Raw genomic sequence first — 22,662 nt, forward strand, 5'->3', positions numbered from 1 at the left:
TTGTAAGCGGTTGTGTGGTGAATAGTATATCAGTTTTGAAAGTTCAACGCGCAAATGTTTTGTTTTGGATACACAGTTCACTGGAAAGAAAGCTACACAGACTCATTGAAGGACCTTATTTAGTGATGAGAAACGAAAGACGGTCACAAACAATAAGTTTCTCGGCTTTGATATGTTTTGCAAATGGCTGAAGACAAGATATGTTGTTTACATTCTTTTGAAGTATTGAATGTCGTCACATTTGTGTAGTTTGTGTATTAATCGCTGGGGTTTCGCGAGCGTCAGATGGTTTTCTGTAGAAACGCCGATGCCCTTGATATCGTCATGTCACCTGGGCAACCGCTTCAGCACCATGGAGAGAGTTCGCGGCTCAACGCTATAAGAAAGCAAAGTTATTTACTCTCATCTGTTAGATCTCTCAGGGAGCTGATTATACACGTTGGTATTATGTTTGTTCTGTGTTTATAAGTACGTTTCATATGACACTAATCTTACAGCAAACAAACAAAACAATTTGTTTTTAATTCATTACTTACTATGAAATCAAAATGGACAATTCTCTTTTTTATGGAATATAGCAGTTTATTATAAATGATTTATCTGTGCACATCATAATTTTTTTGTTTCTTTATGTGCCATTATAATCTTTAATCAAACAACTTCTCTTCTCTTCTCTTCTCTTCTCTAATGATGTGTTTACTGGTGCGATGGCGGGGCAACCTGTCAATCACATGACATCACAGCAATAGCAAAACACAATGATCCAATCAATGATGGTCAAAATCAAGTCCACCCTATCTTTTCTGGTTCGAGAAGCCGTTTCACTCATATATACATTACAATAGAGAAAAAAACAATTATTACAACTTCTGTTTCATGCTGACTTTAAATTAACATCCTAAATATGTGGCTAATGATTTCTTTTAAATGACACTTTGTTTTGGTTCTCAGATTTTGCTGGTTCAATAAGTAGGTGATTTGTCTTGATTAAAGGTCCTGTCACATTTATTTACCTTGACACAGTGAAAGCAGCACGTATCATATCTAAGTGTGTGTATTATGTTTATATCGTTTCGCGATCACTGCGCTATGTGCTTCTCTCACTATTGTGCACTGAGCAGAAATCAGGAGTGGATTTAGAGCCGAGTGATTACAGAGCACTTTCAGCAGGGAAGGCCAAATATCTGTCACTCCGCTCCACTCATATGCTGTTCCAGTCCGTATTTCAGCCTGTGCGCTGCTTATGTGTAAGGTTTGATGGCTTCTTTTGGAAGCATTTTTGTTGACCGATAAATACAAACCAGCTGGACAATTTCTGTCCTAAATTTGAATTGCTTGATTTGAATTACTTGCACGTTGAACCGAGCGGTTGTATAAGCACATTGCTTTATATGCAATGGCTTCCACTGAACAATGAATGCAACTGTAGTAATACAGCATGTAATATCACAAAAATGCCAGTGAAATTAAGGATTAGAAATGGTTTGATTTCATTCAGATTGGAATATAAACAATAAAACAGCCTGCACATTTCTGTTAACCTATTAGTTACAGTGAAAGTGCTCAAGAAACCTCAAGGGGCCGTCATTGTTATCAGGCACTGAAGTTGGAATGTGTTATAGTTATAACATTATTTTCCATTCGGGGTCAGTGAAGTACCTCAACAAGAACCGGTTTTGAAATGATAGCAAATTAGATATTTATGGATGGCCAAGCAAAATCAGGGCAAAATCCACACTTTAATCAGAGCTGACAGTTGGACCTACAGTAAAAAGATAAAAAAAATGATATTGAATACTGACTTTATGAATGCTTGGCCAGCTATTTATTATGATACATGAATAATACTTGTAGTTATGGGTGCAAAAAGCACAAGAGATTTGACTCTGGGCCCAAATCTGCATCTTAACCTAAAAAGATTGCACATGTTTCTCTGAAAGTAATTCATGGTAATAAGCATTCCCATCTGTATTGACTTCATTGCAGATTCATGAAAATGAAGCAAAGCATCACTTTGTGATGATTTAGCATTTTGCCAATAATACAATTTAGATCTGAAAGCTATTACAAAGCTTAAGAAAAACCTGGGAACATTCCCTCACACATTTATATTGTTTACAAATGCAGTCATACTATAAAGAAAGCCATGATGTCTTCCCTCTCAAATTAAATAACCCTCAATAACGGAATGGGCATTCCAGTGTGGTCCAATGATTTCCACAGGCTGTTTTTCAAATGGTTTGAGAGTGAAAGGTCTCAGTGCTGGCCAGTATTTTTTCCCATCCATCAAGAGTGAGTCCAATTAGGCCAATGTGCAGATAATTCTTTTACAGTCCCTTTTCTCATTATTCTTTACTTGTAGCAGAGCAAAACATAGATCAACTGAAGAAAATTATAGTCACCAGGTGTTTGTGTTGCACATAAATATAGGTCGGCTTGAATGCAGACACACCGGGCCGTCCCAAGCATGGGGTGGTTGCACCAATTGCACTGCTCTAAGTACAGCCCTGCAGACACACAATCTGTTTGGCTGTGTGTTTGAGTAACTGCTAAATCTTTTCTCCTCTCATATGTTATGTCACACTTTCACTTACAGATTTAGAACACTGTGACGTTAATGCATGCTTTTCCTCAGCTGGCCCCCATACCAGCTGTCTCCTCAGTTTAGCAATACTAAGCGTTTTTAGCATTAACTAATCTAGACCCCCTACTTTAACACACGATCAGTTGTGCCGTTGACGAGACAGTAGTTGGCCCAATGTGGCGTTTCCGAATGGCTGTGGTCACACTTGTCTTCTGAAGCTACTGGATCTCACTGGATCTCAAAGCCTCCTTTGATGTTAGGATGTTTTTCTGGGACGGCTTTTCTGCCACAAATAAGCTGCGTTATCCTTTGGAGGGAGGGGGGCTGTGAGCCCCGAAGTAAGGCTTGGCAATAAATCAAGTTATAATTTAATTTATATGGAGATCAATGGAATAAAGCGAACAGGAAATGCAATTTGCTGCCTTTCAGATCTCTGAATAAACATGGCTGGGTTAGTGCAGGACATGAGGAGCCGCTTCAGTGAGAGTCAAACTGGTGGGTCGCAAACCAAAAATGGGTTGCAGACTTGCTTACTGGTTGCAAACTGAAAAAAAAAAGTTTTCAATAAGGTCTCAGATGTGATGTATTAGCTAACATAAACTAACAATGAACCATGTAACATTTTTTGTTTGTTATGTTTTATCTTTGTCAATGTTAAAAATGTAATGTTCATTGTTTGTTCATGTACATTAACTAATGTTCAAAAAAGCTTTTGATTTAAAAAAATATATATTAGTGCATTTTGAAATTTGAACATTAACACAGATTAACAAATGATGTAGAAGTGTTGTTCATTCTGAGTTCATGTTAACTTGAACGTTATCGTAAAATGTTTGGTGTAGGGTTTAGTTTTTGCTCAGAAATTGGTAGTACATTTCACTAATAATTACAAATAAATTGTAAGTAACACACTGAATGAAAAATAAAAAGCTGTCGTAGAAAGAATACAAAAGTATTTTCATGTAAATTTTCTAAAAATCAGACTTTATAATGCAGACAGCTTGAGGGAAATGCTAAATGCAAGGAAATAAATGCAACTAAAGAACTAATGGTTTCACTTTATTTTGATGGTCCTTTGACACATTCTGTTGACTATAAGTAACTTTTCACCTACATCTCTACTAACTCTCACTTGAGTGTTAGTAGAGTATTAGTAGACTGGTAGGGTTATGGATAGAATAAGTTGACATGTAGTTGCAAAGTTACTTATAGTCAGTAGATTGTCTGTTGGAGGAGCATCACAATAAAGAGTTGGCAGATATTAAGCAGACAGTCTACTGATACTCTAATGAGAGGTAGTTGACATATAGTTGCAAAGTCAAAAGAGTTGTCTCTTTATATATAATTAATATAGACCATTTCACAAGATGTAAACAACACTGGTCCAGAAACACTTCCTGTTTCAGTTTGTAACTGTTTTCTTTATTTCACAGAAAAAACAAAAGAAAACATCTTAAAGATGTTTGTTTAACTTTTTGATTCAGTTTTATATGTTCTGTTGGTTGTATTTTATCCCAGCTTTTATGTAGTGTTAAAAAACTGAAACAGGAAGTGCTTCTGGACCAGTGTTGTTTACGTCTTGTGAAATGGTCTATAGTTTATACTATTTAATATAGTTGTCTCTTCAAAAGAGACCATCAAAATAAAGTGTTCAAAATGAAGCAAGATTAACTATATATATGTGAGGACATTTTTGCTTACTTTTACACAATAAAACAATTTTAGTGTTGGGTTGGCTCGCCAGTTGCCACTTGACGTCCATGTAAAATCTTATGTCTGAATTAAATCCAGTAAAGAATCACAGCTATACTAATTAAACGGCAATAAGGAGAAAAGGGGAAATGTTTTTCTTTTAAAGAGAGCTATTTACAATAATTAACTGTGAATGACTGTATGTGCCTTCTATTCAACTAGCTTTTGTTGTAATTACACATTTTAAGTGCTGAAGTTAATTGTCCATGTGTGGCGTTTACAGTCTTTTTTTCATTCTCGTTGATTGCTGAACGGCAGGGTTTTACTGGTAAAATGGATGATTCTTTCCTCCATCTCTCTTGGGTTTTCATGTCAGTTAGAAAGGCAAGATTTTGGCCACTGCACTGGAATCTTTTTTATTTTTTTTTTATTTCAGGAGAGAGTGCTGTGTGACTTCAGTTATGTTATTTTGCCTTGAGAGGTGTATTTGCTTAGTCTCTCACTGACAGGGGTGCTATGGAAAAGGAACAGACCGTCTGTCTCCCCTTTACAAGCCTGTGGCCAGAGAGAGATTATCACACACACACACACACACACACACATATAAACCTCTGGCTGCAAACAGTGCAGCAGGCAGTGATGCAGAAGCCTTCAGGAATGGGGGTTAATGGTTTTTGCTGTGCGCACGTCTCTCTCATTTGGTTATTCAATCCTTCCATTCTGCATGCTTTACTGCAAGAGGGCTGCGATGGAGGAAAAACATACTCATTATGGGAAAATAATTCTTTAGACTTGTTTTTTTACTTCATTATTGTCACTGTAAATATTGCAGATTTCCTCTCTTTTTTAATTTATTTTTTATTCAGCATTCTGTTTGTAATGCTGTATTTTTACCATGGTAGAATTGAACTGAAATCATCACAGACAAGGTCCTTCTTGTTAGGTTTCTCTGTTTTTCTCTGTTTTTAATTACTGTGTTTGGTTTAAAGTTAGTTTTTATTTTGGCTGAGATATATGGTGAGATATTTGGTTACTATGTGTTATATGGAGAAACTAAGCTCAGCTTAATGACTCTTAAGTACGCTAGCGTAGGCGTAAAGTCGAATTGCATAGCTTTTCCAAGTATGTTCCATTTGATAGCATGCACAAACACAGGCAGTTGACACATGCTAGAAAGTTTGACCTTTGTCCAGTATCTGCGCTATTTTTCTCCAGAAGTAATGACTGATGAAAATCACACAAGCACTTGTCAATGCGGACATCTTGTTGTTGTTGCAGTCTCCTGTATTTTGTTGTTGTTGTTTGTTTTTAATCTCTTTAGTTTCTTTTTCTACTGTGAAACAATGACCCAGGCCAACTGATTACTGCAAAACATGTTTAAAACAGATTTAATGAGCATATGCGGCACGCATACTATTCTGGTGATGCAATGTGCATCATCGAAATTACCCTCTCGTACGTGTAAAAACCGAAGTACACTTTAATTTGTGCGATAAAGTATGGAAGCTTGTTTACGCTGCAGATTTATGTCGCAATTCTGATATTAAGTCACAATTGAGAGTTATAAAGTCAGAATCGCGTGATTTGAAGTGGAAATTTTGTGTTATAAAGTCAGAATAGAGAAAAGCTCACAATTGAGAGAAATAAATTTGCTTTACATGTTAACAATTTTGCAATAAACTACTTTATATCTCACAATTCTGAGAAAAGTTGTCAGAATTGCGAGATATAAATTTCCAATTGTGTGTTATAAAGTCAGAATTAACTTTTAAAATGTTTTATTCTGTGGCGGAAACAAGCTTCCATTATAAAGGGACACTGTAAAAAAAATATTGTTGGTTTAACTTAAAAATGAAGTAACCTGGTTGCCTTAAAATTTTAAATTCATTGAAATGGAAAAATTGAGTTAATACAATGAAGGAGATTGATTTAATCATCAGAAACTCAACTAAATGAACTACATAAATGATTTAAGTTGATTTGACAAAAGAAAATATGTTGTGATAAAAAATCATAAAAAACATTTTTTTTTTACAGTGGATAGCTGACCATTTTTTTTTAAATTCTGTCATAGTTTACGTACCCTCATGTTGTTCCAATCCTTTATTACTTTCTTTATACTTCTGATCTTTTTTATTGGCATTTAACAAGACCGTACATAATGGTACATTCAACGAAAATGTCTCAATTGAATAGAGCTCCTCCTGAATGTGTTTGGAAAGAGATGGAAGGACAAATTATATGTCAACTCTCTTGCGTTATCTTTCAAAAGTTTTGCGTGCACGCTCCTCCGAGAAACTTTGCACAAGCATATATTTTCCTCCCCTCTAACGTATCACTTTAGTGTCCTTTTAGGGGCTCCATACATGCAAAATAGAAATATGATACAATATAAAACCAACTACCCACACCCCAAATTCAAGGGGAAGAAAATAATGCATGAATTTTTTTCTCATACACACACACACACACACACACACACACACACACACACACACACACACACACACACACACACACACACACACACACACACACACACACACACACACACACACACACACACACATGTTTGGACAGATTTCATACTAAAATGTTTTTTAATGTGTATTTAGTATGTGGTCCTTTTCTCCAGCTTCATTTGCAATACCAAGTATTCCACGATTGTGTTGTGGCAGCCACTGTCCTGACCTTGCACTGCATCATTGGACATGCATAGATTGAATAAGATACTATCTCTTCAGGCGGAGAGTATCAGATTGTGCTATTGCCTTGTTTTACATTAGGTCTTGGTTTTACTCCAAGTTTTAGAGCTTGAAACACAACTCAAATAATCTGGTTTGAGCTGATCTGAAAGATACAACACAAAGTGAAAAAGTGAGTTCATTCTAAGTGCACAGAATGTAGTGCTGGTTGATATAGTACAATATATTTGCGCTGATGCAGAAAATTATGACAACAAAGCAGCAGGATTTTAATATGATATTTATTAGGAAATCTCCCTTCGGTGATACTTTATGGTGTTGGTATCACACATACACACACAGTTGTGATCAATTCAAATGCTAAATGGGGCCATGGACAACGTTGCAGTCCAACACACCTGGACTCATTGTGTCCAAAGCCAACTTGCATTGGCTCTCTCCAGTTTTAGGAATTTTTTTTTAAATTCTTTAAATGAACTAATAGACATGGATTTAATGTTTGCTTTATCCTGCATTCAGAGTTAACAGTAAGACGATGTTCATATGATGGCTATAATCTCTCACAACCTGAAATGATTTAGATGTTTGCCATGTATGATGGATAAATGGACAGTCTCTGCACGATTGCACAGATATCCTAAGGTATGAAACCCTTTCAACGATGGCTTTCATCTCCTCTGTCTCTGTCCTGTTCAAGGACAAAGGCTTGTAAAGGTGGGGGAGGGGAGACAATGGAGATATAAGAAGTGCAGGACCACTGACACACTGCACACCGTCTGCTTGTACGCAAATGCTTCAAACCCCTCCCCCCACACACTTACACACTTTTATTCAACAAGGATGCATTAAATTTATCAAAAGTGACAGTAAAGCAAATTATAATGTTACAAAAGATTTCTATTTCAAATTAATTATGTTCTTTTGAACTTTTCCTTGATCAGAGAATCCTGAAAAAATGCATCTCAGTTTACACAAAAATTATTAATTCTTTCTTGAGCAGCAAATCAGCATATTAGAGGATCATGTGTCACTGAAGACTGCTGAAAATTTAGCTTTTTTTTTTGTTAGACATCAACCTTTTTAGTATTCCTCAACCTAATCATTATAAACTACAACAAGAAAAAATGTTGTTTGTTTTCTAAAATTTTTTTTGTAAAAAGGGTATAGGTTCACTAGTGACCCGAGCTATGTAATAGTGCAAGTTTATTTTTTTCTGTGCAACAATAAGTCAATCTCTGATGACTCAATAAGTTCAATTCACCTTTATTCCTCAAGAAGGCAATGTCTGATACTCAATGATAATGTGACGTTTCACTCATAATTACTGCATGCATAAAATATAAGAATACACAAGTATTCACAATGATAAGCAAACACAGAGCAAGAATCAAATATTAATGCCACAGTCACTTGATGGTGGGTCTGGTGAAGAAGCTGTCAGAAATCAAAATATTGATTTTGGAGACATAAGAAAATGATTGTTTTGAGAATATTTTTGAGATCGTGACAATGAGCCAGGTGTTGAAGGTACTGGGGGAAACAGCTCTGACGATGACAGTGATGATGGTAAAAAAGTATCTTAAATGGAGTTCCAAAAGGTATCGAAATATATCGGGGAGTTCGGGATTGTTTCGGTCACTTAAGACCCGAATATGCAATAATGAATGGCAAAACATTTAAAAATATTTAAATTAAAGTTATTTTAGTTTGTAATAATATTTCACAATATTGCATTCTTGATCAAATGAATGCAATCTTGGCGAGCACAAGAGACTTGTGCAAGAGAAAACATTTCAAGAGTCAGCCTGCCCATTCAGTCTTAATAGTTAATATGGCTGCGCGATTAATCGCAATTTCCTTGTAATTGCACTTAAATCGAGTTGGTTTTTTCGCGATTTTAAAATTGCAAAGGCTGTGCATGCAGTATCTTACAGCATTTACTACTGATTCATTTATCAGCTGCACTGACAAGCTGCGCATAAAATAATCGCAGCCTTTGCCAAATCAGGTGCGGTTTCATTGCGATTAATTGTGTAACCCTGATAGTTAATAGGCGCGTTTCCATTACAGATTTGCGCAAAACTTTTGCCATTTTTTTCTAAATATCGATAAAAAATGTTATGCGATTAAAACATGATTTTTTCCTCTCGCGGTATGTCATGGCAATGGACGTTGTTGGGTTTATATATATCAGAGCCACCACACTAGACATTATTATTTTTAATGGAAGGAGACGTGGCGTGTTATCCAAGGAAAGACCCTTATACTGTGAACGGCACATATGAGGTGTTTCTCCCTTATATCTGCTTCAAGGTCTTTATTGTGGCATTTCTTTGAGGTTTGCTGTAATTTTTTTTTGTCTTTTATGAATTTAATAAAGAACTGTGTCCAAACACACCATGCCTTCTAAGTCAGGTGAGTGTAAATGCACAAAAACGGTTTCCATTGCAGTTTTGCGAAATTTTCCTTTTTTCGAATTGCCTGAAAAACCACCTCATGCGAGCGGAAAAACGTTTCTGCGATAAACGAGAGTTTTTGCGAAATTGACGTGTTTCCATTGTATGTATTTTCAATTCGCAATTTCAATTTGCGCAATTTGAAGGGTCATAGAAACGCGGCTATTGATAAATAAACTTGGCTTGCTGTCCTCAAAGTTGGTTCGAACCTGAGGCTCGGCTCGAGCTCGGAGCTGAACCACCTAAAATGATACCTTGCAGAGGAAGAATAATAGAAAATGAGGAGGATGGATGCTGGAAGAATTGTGGCTGTGACTGCTGCTTATATACACTCGTAATGATGTTTGACAGACTGTACCTAGGCTCCACCTGAACCTAAAGTACATTTGGAAATTTATTAAAAAAAATCTTACAGACCCCAAACGTTTGAACAGTGGTGCTTAATTATAAGTATCACACTTCAGTGCTCTGACTTTGTAGAGGCTGCTGGTTATGTTATATCTAGAGCCAGGTAACTAGAGTTTAGGGCTCTTCCTGATTTAACCCATCACACCAGCCTCTCCTCTGCAGCAGGTGTTGGGAGATGATGAAGACGGGTCTGTGAATAGCCCACAGCTCCACAGCACTGAGCTCCATGTTGGATGATGGGATTTCTCTAGACATTAATGGCCAGTAAGCAGAAAGGCTGTACTCTTTCTCTTCCAGCTGAACTGCTGACTGATCAGAGGAGAGTCTCCGGCTTCGGCCTCAGTAAACAGAGACAGCCTTTTGCATTGAACTCTCTAATGAAACAACGTCAGCACTGATAGTTTTGAAGTCGGGTATACCTCGCAATCTCATCTCAGTTCCATTTCTCTTTCCTAGATTGCTTCGCGATAGATCTAACCTGAAAGGGCCAGACGAATACCTAAAAGAGGGAACAAAGTGAGTCATCTGTAGACTGTAGCTCTATTGTTTCTCTCTCTCGATCTCTGAGAGGGACAATTGTTCGGGCACAGAGGTTTGGCACGCACACTAAATGTTGCATCAGGAACAAGTTTTTTTTTTTTTTTCTTCTGCATATGGAACAATACTTGACATTTAAATACAGCACCTCTTCAGTCAACCCATGTCCTTAAACCTGATGACATGCACAGTAGTCAGGGATGGCCAATGAGTATTTCATGTTCTGTAGTTTCATGTTCTGTAGATGTCCAACATCAAATTAAGTTATACAATATTATATGACATCAAACCGCCCATCCCTAGTGTTTATTCTTTTTTTGAACAAAAGGTTGAGCCAAATCTTCAGTAAGCCACCTGAGCCCAAATGGGTTTATGGGTCCAATTCTCACTATTAACTAGTTGCTTATTAGCATACATATTACTAGGATATTTGCTGTTTACTAATACTTATAAAGCAAATATTAATGCTCCATTCTGAATGAGCATATTCTACACCCCTTAATACTCCATACTTAAACTTAACAACTACCACAAAAACAACTAAAGTCATATTTAATAGTTAGATAAAAGTGAGAATTGTACCCTAAACTAAAGTGTGATTGATCAGATGTAAAATATTTGTTATATTATATAACAAAATCAGTTGTCCCTGTAATCACAAATAGTGATTTTTGGAAGTTATCTGGAAAACAATTGGACCTTATTTAATTTTCGAGTGCATTTTGTACGTCATATTCTAAATAATTCATCACCTCACGTTATTCCACGGGAAAATAAAAATGTTTGTCAACTTAATATTCACTTAAAATGTAATAGCTTTTCACCTGAATCAACTTGCCCCCGCCCTGCCCTAAAAAAAAAGCTATTATATACTATAAATTTAGTTATTATTTGCTTCTCAATTCACATATGTAATGTTATAGTATAAATAGTGTTCATGTTTTCACATTGAAACGTTTAAAAGGAAAAAGTGCACTTCAAATACCTAGATGATGCACTTAATTAATGCACTAAGTCAGGAATGCTGGAAATTACATTAAACTGAACTCACATATGGTCTGGCTCGGTTCTGGATTGTAATGAACTTCTCATCATCCAATTAATTCCCATCCAACATTTTCACTTCCAAGATATTTCACAATGCTGCAGTGAAATGGATTGAGAATACCAATTCACACTGACTTTACCATCATCACACCATGCTTTCATATGATTTAAGTGTGGTATTTTCATGATGGATGAATTAAAACGCCTGTGATTTTAGGCAGAGAGCATCAATGAAAGGAAGAGATCAGAACCTTAAGGCCGATGTACACATGTACCTGCCATGGATCTGACACCTTCTCAACTGGAAATTGAACAGGTTGCTAAGCAACAAGCACAAGCCTTGTTGGAAGGCTTGAATCTTAATTGGTCTGACTGGTCAGTCCTTTTTTATTTATTTATTTATTTTATTTTTGATGACAAGGTCACAGAAACACCAACAAAGAAAAACAGGTTGGAGCTTCATAAATGAAACATGAGCAAACCTCCCTTGCTGTCCAATCTACCTCAAACTATTTATATGGACACACTCACTCAGTTTTCCCTCAAGCATGAAAGAGCTCCAGCTGCAGCACCTGAGGACTACAGAGTGTGTTTTCCAATGCAATGAAGATCTCAGGCGTTCAGAGGGTTTAGGCTTGAGGTGCAGACCTCACTGCCGTTGTAATTTCACTCCTGAAGCATGCCTCGTACAGAATGAAAACTCATTGTCGAAGTGACACTCACTTGTCCAACGCTACGATCATACAGATGGGAATTAAATCTAGTTTTTATTAAAATGTGCTCAGATTGGGAATAAAAAAAATACTGGAACCAAATTATTTTCAGAACATTTAGTTTAATTAACGGTTCATGGACATCTTCATTCTTCTCTGTGAGTAACAGCGTTTACTGGTATCACTACATAATCTACAGCACCACAGCAATAGAAACGGTATCAGCCAAGTTGTGTGTGTGATGAGAGAGAAAGAATGGGTTCTCTGAAAAAAATAAGACAATAAATAGACAACACATCTCTCTGTTGTAGTTTCCTTGCTGGTTGCTCACAACAAATGCAGAGAGAGAGACACCATAGTGCTCTGTTTCATGACTAAATGGCTCTTGTGAGCCAATTTATTCTTAAATAAATTGGTAAAAAATACTCACAAAGACTTAATGTTACCGTAATATTGTTCCTACATTGTACAGTGAGAGAGGTTCAAAGACGGCCATTGTAAACTGTCTTGCGACCAAAGATAGACTGCGATAATCATCTAATAGCTGAGTTTCAGTCACGTGATTATGATGACGCGCGAGAGTGAAGAGCACAATAGAGGAGATGGAGGAAAGTGCGTACTGTACTAATTTACACGCTATTGAGAAAGATATAAACAAAAAAATCAAACATATGTTGGACGTGATCCTTACGTTATGAAGAGGAGCGATTTTCAACTGAATAAATATTTTCCTGCCATTGAGGCAGATATCAGCAACAACCTCGTTTTACAGACTTACTTTGACTTTACAAAGTTCTGAAATGTTACACGTTACACAAACATAGCCATTTAAGTTGTATTAACTCACCTTTGACGAAGTGATCAGTACACACACGGGCATTTTCCCATTCGGCTCCCCCCGACCGCAGACGTAGGTTTGCAAGCCGTTTTTTCAGAGTTTTTTTGGTCAATTTCTTGCATTTCCCCCCTTTCTGAACAAGTACTTTTGGCACACAATAAAAACTCCTTGTGGTTTGATCGATTCAAGTAACCATAAACGACGCAAAACACAGGCATTTTGAGTGTGTTATAGTGCTTTCTAAATGCAGCAAATCACTTCCTGCCCTCCATTTGTATTTCGCGCCATGGCAATGCATTGGCGTGACGTCATATGAAAATAAGCTATAGTAATACTGTAATAGTGTGCTGCTATGACCTACGTCTACTGACTAGGCAATAAAAATGCATTTTCCAGAAATCAACTCAACATGGCACTTAAACTTAAAAATACTTACCTCAAGCTCCATGTGCAAGATTGGCATGCAGAGTTGGCCTTTTTCCCCCTATATGACCGCGTTCATATTCTCCTCTTTTGCTTCTTCCTCTTTTTTTCAGTGCACATAAAAAAGTGTGATTCATCTTGCTCTATTTATTTATCACATGCGCATGCTGATGACGTTTTATTCTTCTAAACTAACTTGCGTCGTAGCCTACGATTCAATAGGTACGATTCAATCGTGTACAGTCTACATACATGTCATACCCAAGTTTATTAGATGATCCATGTCGTACAGTGTGATTTGTAATGATCTTATAGGATTGCCGAAATTGCAGATTTGGTGCACAAAAAAGATTTCTTATTATAATCATTGTGGAAAACAGTTTATTTTTGGGGAAATTGTGGTCATTTTTTCAGGATTCTTTGATGAATAGAAAGTTCAGAAGAACAGCATTTATCTTTTTTAACATTATAAATGTCTTTACTGTCCTTTCTGAATGAAAGTGTTAGTTTCTTTTTCGTTTCTTTCTTTTTTTTATCTACTGAACCCAACCTTTTGAAAGGTAGTGTAGATTCAAGAGCAAAATAATTTAGTTTCAGAATTTTTTAATAGAAGAAAAGAAATGGCTTTAGGTTCCCCGTGGTACAACTGTGATTTTCAAGGAAACAGTAGTTCTTCATTTAATACAAGACTGGCATCATACACTATAATGGCCCAGAGGTCTTAGACAAATGATTTTTTCTCATTGGCCAATGGTGTTTCCCTATTAATGTTTCATCAACCACTGATTATCTGCCGAAAATAGAGCCTACAAAAATATGTGTAACATTATCCCACTCCCTCTCACGGCAGCTTACAGTCATCTTTTAAAATATGTACCCAGAAATCCATCTCTCTCTCTGCACAGCAAACACATTCACACTCATGCTACCGACCCTCACATGCAATCCTCCAGCGCAAGGCACACTCTCATTCCAGTGTGAGCCTAATGCACGTCAATGTAGAGATTGTTTTCCACTCATTCAGCGGGTAATATGGGCTGTATGGTGATATCCTTAAGAAAGGATGGTTTAAATTTTAATGACTTTTGCAGGAGGTGGTTATTTCATTGGAAACACTTGGGTGCACACGCTGGAATCTATAATCCTCTTTATTGGATGGCGTCTCGTTATATTCTCATGGGACGTCCACCTCCATAATGTTGCCGCGTGCTCGGGATTGAGATGGGGGTTGTCTGTGGAATTTCTTTGTTTGGTGTTTCTATAGGCCTACTGTTTTATCCATCATAAAAAAATCAGGTTCATTACAATCCATTTAATGAATTATTCTAAGGGGAGATATGGGAATTGGTCACATGAAATCATTCTGAATGGATGCATTTGATGTGCTAGTGCTTGGTAAATATCCATAGCATTAGATTGAAAGCAGGTTAGATTGACCTCTACAGTAATATTGTCTAAATGCAGTGGTGATCTACGTTAAACACATATAGGTCAGAAGCATTTCGTAAATCTCTAATGACGCAAGGTCCATCTGTGCTGCATGCTTTAAAAAGGAACTTCTCGGCATGATAAAAGGAGATAACAAAGAAGCAGCCAAGCGCATCTTCAAGGCAGTCTTTGTGAGACGTAAATGCACTTTGATGTATTCTGCTCTACTTAGACTGGGTTTAGGACTCTGGAGAAACACAAATCAATAGCATCTCCAGAGCCTGGGGGAAAAATTAGACCAGATTTCCTGGATTGGAGACATTCGTAGAATAGGCATGTGCAGTTCTGCTACTTAGGACAATACCTGGTGTTTACAATAAACAATGCATGATTTGTATTCTCTCTTCAGTGTCCTCCACTCTTAAAGTTAACCTTCATTGATCAGACCAGGTCATTTGAATTCATTTGACTCTGTATAATGACCAACAATGAATCTGGGTTGCTTCTATGGTGAGGTCACTTAACTACAATGTCTCTGAAAGTTTCCGAAAATAATTCAATGATTGTGTGACTTACAAAAATGATTACAGCATGTCCATAAACATGATCAGAAAATGAATAACCTTGGCATAAGTGCACTTTTTAACTAGCTAGGGGATTGGTTGGGGTAAACAGTTTGATTAGCTAGCCTATAGATTGGAAGTATCCAGTCTCTGTGCTAAACATGTTATCTGGAATTGGCTGATGTTCGTTCCATTTGGCTGACATCTGGCGATCTATGATACCAAATATTTAAGCCAACATTGTGCTGTGTGCCATGAAATGAAAACATGTCCATCTGTTTTTCTCTCCTTTAAATCAGATCAGGCTAATGCTATTTTCAGTGTGTGTAAAATATCTTTTGTGGGTAGAGCTACACAACGGCTTTCAATACAGCTAATGTCCCCACAAAATGTTGATGTGACTTTTTCATATTTTTCAAATGTATGCAATCTAAATCTGTAAAGATAAGTGCATTTTGCTTTTAAATGTTCATACATGCATCATTATTGGTCTTCGAATAAATAGCAGATAGCATGTCTGAAAGCAGCTAGCCTCGGAGAACACAGAAAGACAAAACACACATAAATGTCAGACTTGCCTTGCTTAGGTTTTGTGCTGTAAATACCTCGTTCCCGCCTGCTGCAATGTTTAAACCGCCCGCTTCCGCGAGATTTGCATTGGGTCCCGTGGGACCCGGTGGGACTCAATACCAATGCAGCGCTCTACCTGGGTGACTGATCTTTGTATTTGGTGAAAGATTGGTAGAGTCTTGTTGGAAAATGATGTTAACCAGAAAAAAAGGAAGTGAGTACCAGGGTTCCTGTTAGCGAAGGTGATTGATCATGACAGAAGCATCACATCTCTTAGATACACTCCATCCAGCAGCCTCTGAGAGGAAGTCAGCCCTGCCACAAGAGGTGCTCATTAGAGGAGGTGTCTTCGTTCATGGACATCATGATGAATGGAGGACACAGCACCTCAGGCTGACGGCTGTTTATCTGCGAACACTTCCTCAGCCCTGAGCCTGACATCACAAGGCTCTTCTGCTATTTCACAAGTCTGTTCAATTCACTTACTGAACTCATTGAATAATGTGTCTGCACTGCCATTTGAAAAATGCCCAGGCAATTCATCATCAGACTGATAGTTGATTTACCAATTTATAATCAGTATTGTTGTTCAATAAAAGAAGTTTAACTTTAAGCAAGATGATGTGAAATAACAAGATCCGTTTTCTGTTTTTCCTCATATTTTAGTCTTAAACCTCACTTAAAGGGATAGTTCATCCAAAAATGAAAAATGTCATCATTTAATCACCCTTCATTTAATCGCACACGTTTATCACCGATGTTTACGGCCTTGTGACTAAACAAAGGGCGCCAAGGTGAGTATGCACACTGACGCGCAAAACGCCAGGTGGAAAAGTGTAATTCTTAAAAAAAAAAATTTTTTTCTTTTTTTTATTCTTTTTTTTTGGTTTTACGCACCGCATTAAAAATGAAATTAGCACTTTTGTTCACATGCCTGGAGCTGCTGAAGTTACAGTACTTGATGGCGCCACGGCGACTACAAAATCGAGACAAGGATGATAAGTGTGTGAATGGTTTTGGCAAGCACGTAAATACTGGCTCTCTTCTTCTTCTTTGTGACAAGCAGTGTATCGTATTGTGTCAGAAGCGTAAAGTTGCGTAGCACCACCTTGTGTACCAGGGTTTTTCAATAAGCGCCATCTACTGTCAGGTAGTGAATTTGCACGTTCATTTTGGCGCATCGCCAGTGAAAATCGCTATGGTATGAACACAAAGACGCATCGAAAAACGCTGGCGATAAGTCCCAGTGTGCACAAGGCTTTATGTGGTTTCAAACCTGAATGAGTTTCTTTCTTCTGTTGAACTGGGAAAAAAAGAAGATATTTTGAAGAATGTTGGTGACCAGAAATATACTAGAAGAAATATACATAAAAACATACTATGGAAGTCAATGGCTTCTAGCAACTCTCTGGTTACCAACATTCTTCAAAATATCTTCTTTATAGTTTAACAGAAGAAAGAAACAGAAAATGATGACAGAATTTTCATTTTTGGGTTAACAACCCCTTTATACTTGCTGTTATTTGATTGTGTTTTGCTATTAAGCGTTGTTTATTTAAATGACTTTTAACTCTCATTCATTAGTGTTTATGAATTTCCATGCAGTCACGACTAAAGAATGCACCTCTCACCCAAAAGTCCTCCAGCTAATGAGCCGTTCCCTTCAGAGTCACAGAGCACCCACTGCTTTCCACCATCTGTACAGCCATGCTACGCAGTTTTTACTCATCTAGCAGTGGGTTATCTGAACATGACCGCTCTACCATATGTGCATTTTGGCAAACATATACCCAACACTTGTTTCTGCTTTAACAGCAGTATTTTCTGATTTGCTTTCCATGACATGCAGAACTTGTCTGTCCTACATTTTGCCACTCATCACATTCGTTTCAGTTCTTCCCTGTGCTGCACTTGCAGATTCAGCCAAGACGTGCTATTTTCCACTCCTTAGCAGGAGTGCAGGAACCAGGTGGGACATAAACTGAACTTAATCGGCTTACATTAAAATATGCACTATTGTATTCAAAGTGCATTTCTATTTTGTTCTGTTGTAATTTTATAAAGTGTTATTCGATATTACATTTAAAGTTAATATATTTTAAATGAACTAAATTGCAACTTAATCTTTACAAATGTGTAATTCTAAATATATTTAAATATCCATGACATACAAGTTTCCATAGAAATGACAATAAAGTATAATGAAGATGAACTTAAGTCCTACTTAAGTGGATCAAAAAAGCAGTGTAAAGTTATGAGCTTATGTCATTTAATATAAATTTGAACTACAAAAAACATTTAATTAAATGTAACGTTGCATAAACACTTTATTTTGAGCACTTTATAGAGTTTGCACTTTATTATTTCTTTTTTAAAACTAGGCTGAATAGTACTTCCTTTTCACAAGGGATATTCAGAACAAGAAATAAGTTCCACAGACAAGTCTTGTAGACAAGATTAAGCCAGGATTAGGCCCTTATTCAATTAGAACATTTGAGTAGCTTTTATAAATGTGCCAAAAATCAATAATCACTGGTGTGCATCTTGAGACAAAACAATGGCACTGACAAATTTTAAAATATGTCAGAGCAAGTTGCTTTCAGTTAAAACAGCTCAAACATGCATTTTAGACTGAAACTAGGCTTAAGCCTTGTCTGTGAAACATTTATGTTACATTTTAAGTATTAAGACAATAAGAACACCTTTCATAACCCCCAACACACACACACTTCAATTTTAACCACAACAAAATGTAACAAAACATCAACCTAATACACCTGGTGCAATAACAGCAAAAAACACTAACAGGAACCAGAGACAGAAATAGACAGAAGAGAAATTGTATATTGCATAAATTGAATATGACAGATTGCATTCTGGTATGCATACAAAAATAAGCAGAAATAAATCATGCAGAAAAGTAACTGCACGCAGAATAGAAAAGGCAATTTTTCCAGGAACACAAGGATGCTTGTTTAGCCAGTGGTAATAATCCATTTATTTCTGCAATAAACTTCTAATTTCATATTTTCATTGTTGGTATAGTCTAAGCCTCTAATTTGGACTGCTCAAGTACTTTTTCTCATTTGGTGTGTCAGTTAAAGACAGTAATACAGAAGACAGACATCCTCTCTAAATTAATTGTCTTCAAATGGAACTCACTCTAAATGTGGCCTGTATGAATAAACATGAATTACAAGTCAAATAAATTTAAGTGACGTAACACTTAACTGTGTTACTAGGGCTGTAATGGCACACAGAGGCACTGAGGCTTCCCATTTCTCACGATACACAGGTTTCATCACTGAACTGTAGTATTAAGACTTCCACGATACAAATCGGCACAATGGCAAACGATATTGTCCTATAACCGTGAAAACAGCTTAAAATGTATTTCATTCATGGCCATGCAGACAAGACTATTTTTACTTGTGTACACGGGAATGCCGCCTTCTGCCACCTCAGATTCCTGCCATCCACCGAACTCCGTACCATGGCGGTTCTGGACGAATACATGTACGGTTATACCCCTAATTATTACCAGACATAGAAAGAAACAAGATGCAAATCATGTTAAATCATAATTTTTGGTATATAATCATCTTATTAAACTTTTTGAAGGCTTAATGTTGACACCATTGGAAGCAGGTCGATCTGTTTGTGTCTGAAATGAAAATTCTGGCTACCTTAGCTCTCTGTGGGCCATGGAGGATGTAAATCTGATGTCATGCAATGATGTCTGGATCCCACCCTGACTTGACTGCACCCAAAACCTTCTGTGGGTTTTGCAGGCCTGTTTTTTGTCAGGGTGGGTGTGCTCTGCTCACAGCTGACCCAGATAGCAGAACACATCTGTGAGAACAATGATCAATATCATTCACGGAAGCGGGATAAATATTAATAATTTCTATTAGAAAGCTATTCTATCCCCTTATGCTTATCAGCATGGCGTGCACCAATATTGTGATTACTTCCAATAATCAGAGTGAGGGCTTAATAATGGGCCTAAAATGTCTTCATTTCAATGTTTTTGACCATCAATAAACTGCATTATATTCACATTATCATTCATGTATGTCACAGGCACTGGTAATAAGATGCGTTTTGGTTGATCACAAGTATACAACGCTAAATACAGGTGTAAACGGACTCTAAAACATTAGTCCGGATTGCTTTTGTAGTGTAAAAGCTCATGTGATCGAATACGTTCGCACAGCCACAAAAGTCCACCTTCTCTCCGCTTACTGACCTATAGGGCTGAAACGATTAGTCGATGATAAAAAATTATCGACAAATATCTCAGTTGTCGAGCAGTCGTTTGATCTCACTTGACCTAATGTAAGGGCGTGCAATATCGCTATTTGACCGCTACGGCGCTGAGTGTTAGAGTGTAATGCAGCCCTTAAAAATGCTATAGCGGTAAAAGAAAAAAACGCGAATTATGACGGAGTGCAAACGAATCCGAACTAGCAAGGTTTGGGAAAGTTTCACAAAACTTAAAACCAACAATGCTGTTTTTCTGTTTCAGTTCTAAGAAAAGCAGTGGGCCTATTAAACAAAGCTTAGAGAGCATTTGTATGTGATTTGAGTTGGACCGATATCTGAAAACTTAGAGAATGACCTGTTTAGTTGGCTCAAAGTTCATTAAAACAACTAAGTCGATTAATCGTTCTAATAATAGTTAGATGAATCGATTATCAAAATAATCGTTTGTTGCAGCCCTACTGACCTAATGCGTAAACACTACGGGAAGCGCGTTGGCCAAACGGGATTTAAACTTGGTCAGCTAAAAACCCAAGTTTGGATCGAAGATGAAAAACGTACCAAGCACAATGTTCTCTCACCATCCCTGATTTCTAACACACCCCCACCCACTCTACGCGTGCGTCCTCTGTGGTCTTGTGCCTGTCAGAGCAGAAACGAAAGCTGCTGTTCTTCGTGTATTTTTGTGTCGTCTCCCGTCACGTTCATATGTAAATTGTGTGAGCTTATTTCGTCTATTAGATCGAAAGATCTAAAAAAGCCCATTCATTTACCCACCCATAGACCCTCGAAGAAATCAGTGGTTGAAAGTGGACTAATGAGACGGATTAAAACACCATGTGTCATTAGGAATTTGTCTCCCTCATCTACTTTTGATCTGATCAACCAAAATGCATCTTAATACCAGGTGTAAACAAGGCTACATGCGCACTTTGGTCAGAGTGGAATAAATAGTGATTAAAGTGTTTATGTGCATGTTTTATTGGGATTTAAATAGGCATACACCACATATTTTACTGTCTTATACGATTATGAGCTTAATCGGATCAATTTCATCGAAGTATTGTGTTTAAATTAATGTAGGTCAATCTCATTATAATCACATTATGAGGGTGCATGTGAATACAGTCGCTACTTTCAGGCATACTCGTCGTGCACCTTAACTTCAGGAAACTGCATATAGAAGGCAGCCAATCAGATTAGAGCTGCTAAATTTCATGCTTGCAAGTTTTCGTGCAGTATGCTTTTGGGAGGCTGCTGTCTGAGGCTGATATGAACGTCTTAGCTGAGGCAAGATCAGATACTGATGAAGCAGAGAGAGAGAGAGAGAGAGCGCATCAGGTGTGTGTGCCCCCCCAGCCTCTGATGGCCACCGGAGAGCAGAAGCAATAAAAGTGGATTAGCGCTGGATTAGCTGATTGTCACTTCACTCTGCATTTTCACCCCCTCAATACACTTAAATACATTCCTGTAGGGAAAACACACAGGCATGCAATTTTCCATGAACAGGAAAGGCTTTACTTTTTAATGGCATTAAATTATTATCAAACATGCAATTAGGATTAAAAGTAGCTAGATACATGAAATGTCAGAGATTTAAACCTTCTTATTCAACCATTAAAAACATGACATTATCTGTTGAATTTATATTCAATTTATTGTGGTAAATTGTTTTTAAATTAGAAAGTGATTTAATGACCAAAACACATAACGATTAGTTGTGTCCCACATGATTTTCCCTATGGTGACGGAAAGATAATACAATTGTTTTGACTGCTTTTGCCAAGTGTTATTTTACAATTATACTATTACTATTTAGTTTTTTACTATTACTATTTACGACCACTATTACTATTTACTTTTACTACTATTTTTATTTATCTTTAAATTGTATTTTATTGATTTTTTTTAAAGTTTGTCTTTCATCTAATATTTTTTATTTTATTTCAGCTTTATTTCAATTAACAAAAATAATTTTCAAACATTTTAATTAACAACAACAATACTTGTCAAGATCAATTATTCAGCTCTCAGAAATATATTTTACATAATTTAGCCATAAATTAACTACATTTGCAACCCTGCTACAGATTCTATAACATTTTTAATTTTATTTTAATTATTTGCAATTTTGTCTATTTTGATGTATATGTAAAGTTTATTGCAAGAAACAAAAATTTCACAAATCCAGATTGTCTAGATATTTACACCTCTGAAAGTTGAGGCTAATTAAAATGGTGTAGTAATGGTGTTGGAATTAACATGTTGATATGCCAACTGGCTAGTAGTGCATGTGGAGGTGATGAATGGGTCACTGCTGCACTAAACCTGTGGTGATTTACGGAGGCTATTAAAGGCTGAGATGGTCACTATAATGCCACTTCATCTTGTTGATATATAGGAGGAGAGCAAGAGATAGGGACACCAAAAGTAGA

General features: G+C 36.9%; 1 protein-coding gene across 2 annotated transcripts in view; it reads left to right on the plus strand.

Moving 5' to 3' along the window:
- enox1 (ecto-NOX disulfide-thiol exchanger 1) overlaps positions 1-22,662 on the plus strand; it is a 98,079-nt gene that overhangs the window by 446 nt on the left and 74,971 nt on the right. The gene's annotated exons all lie outside the window — the stretch shown is intronic.

The sequence above is a fragment of the Pimephales promelas genome, chromosome 7, assembly GCF_988280905.1.
Source record: "Pimephales promelas chromosome 7, fPimPro1.hap1.1, whole genome shotgun sequence".
Lineage (NCBI taxonomy): Eukaryota > Metazoa > Chordata > Actinopteri > Cypriniformes > Leuciscidae > Pimephales > Pimephales promelas.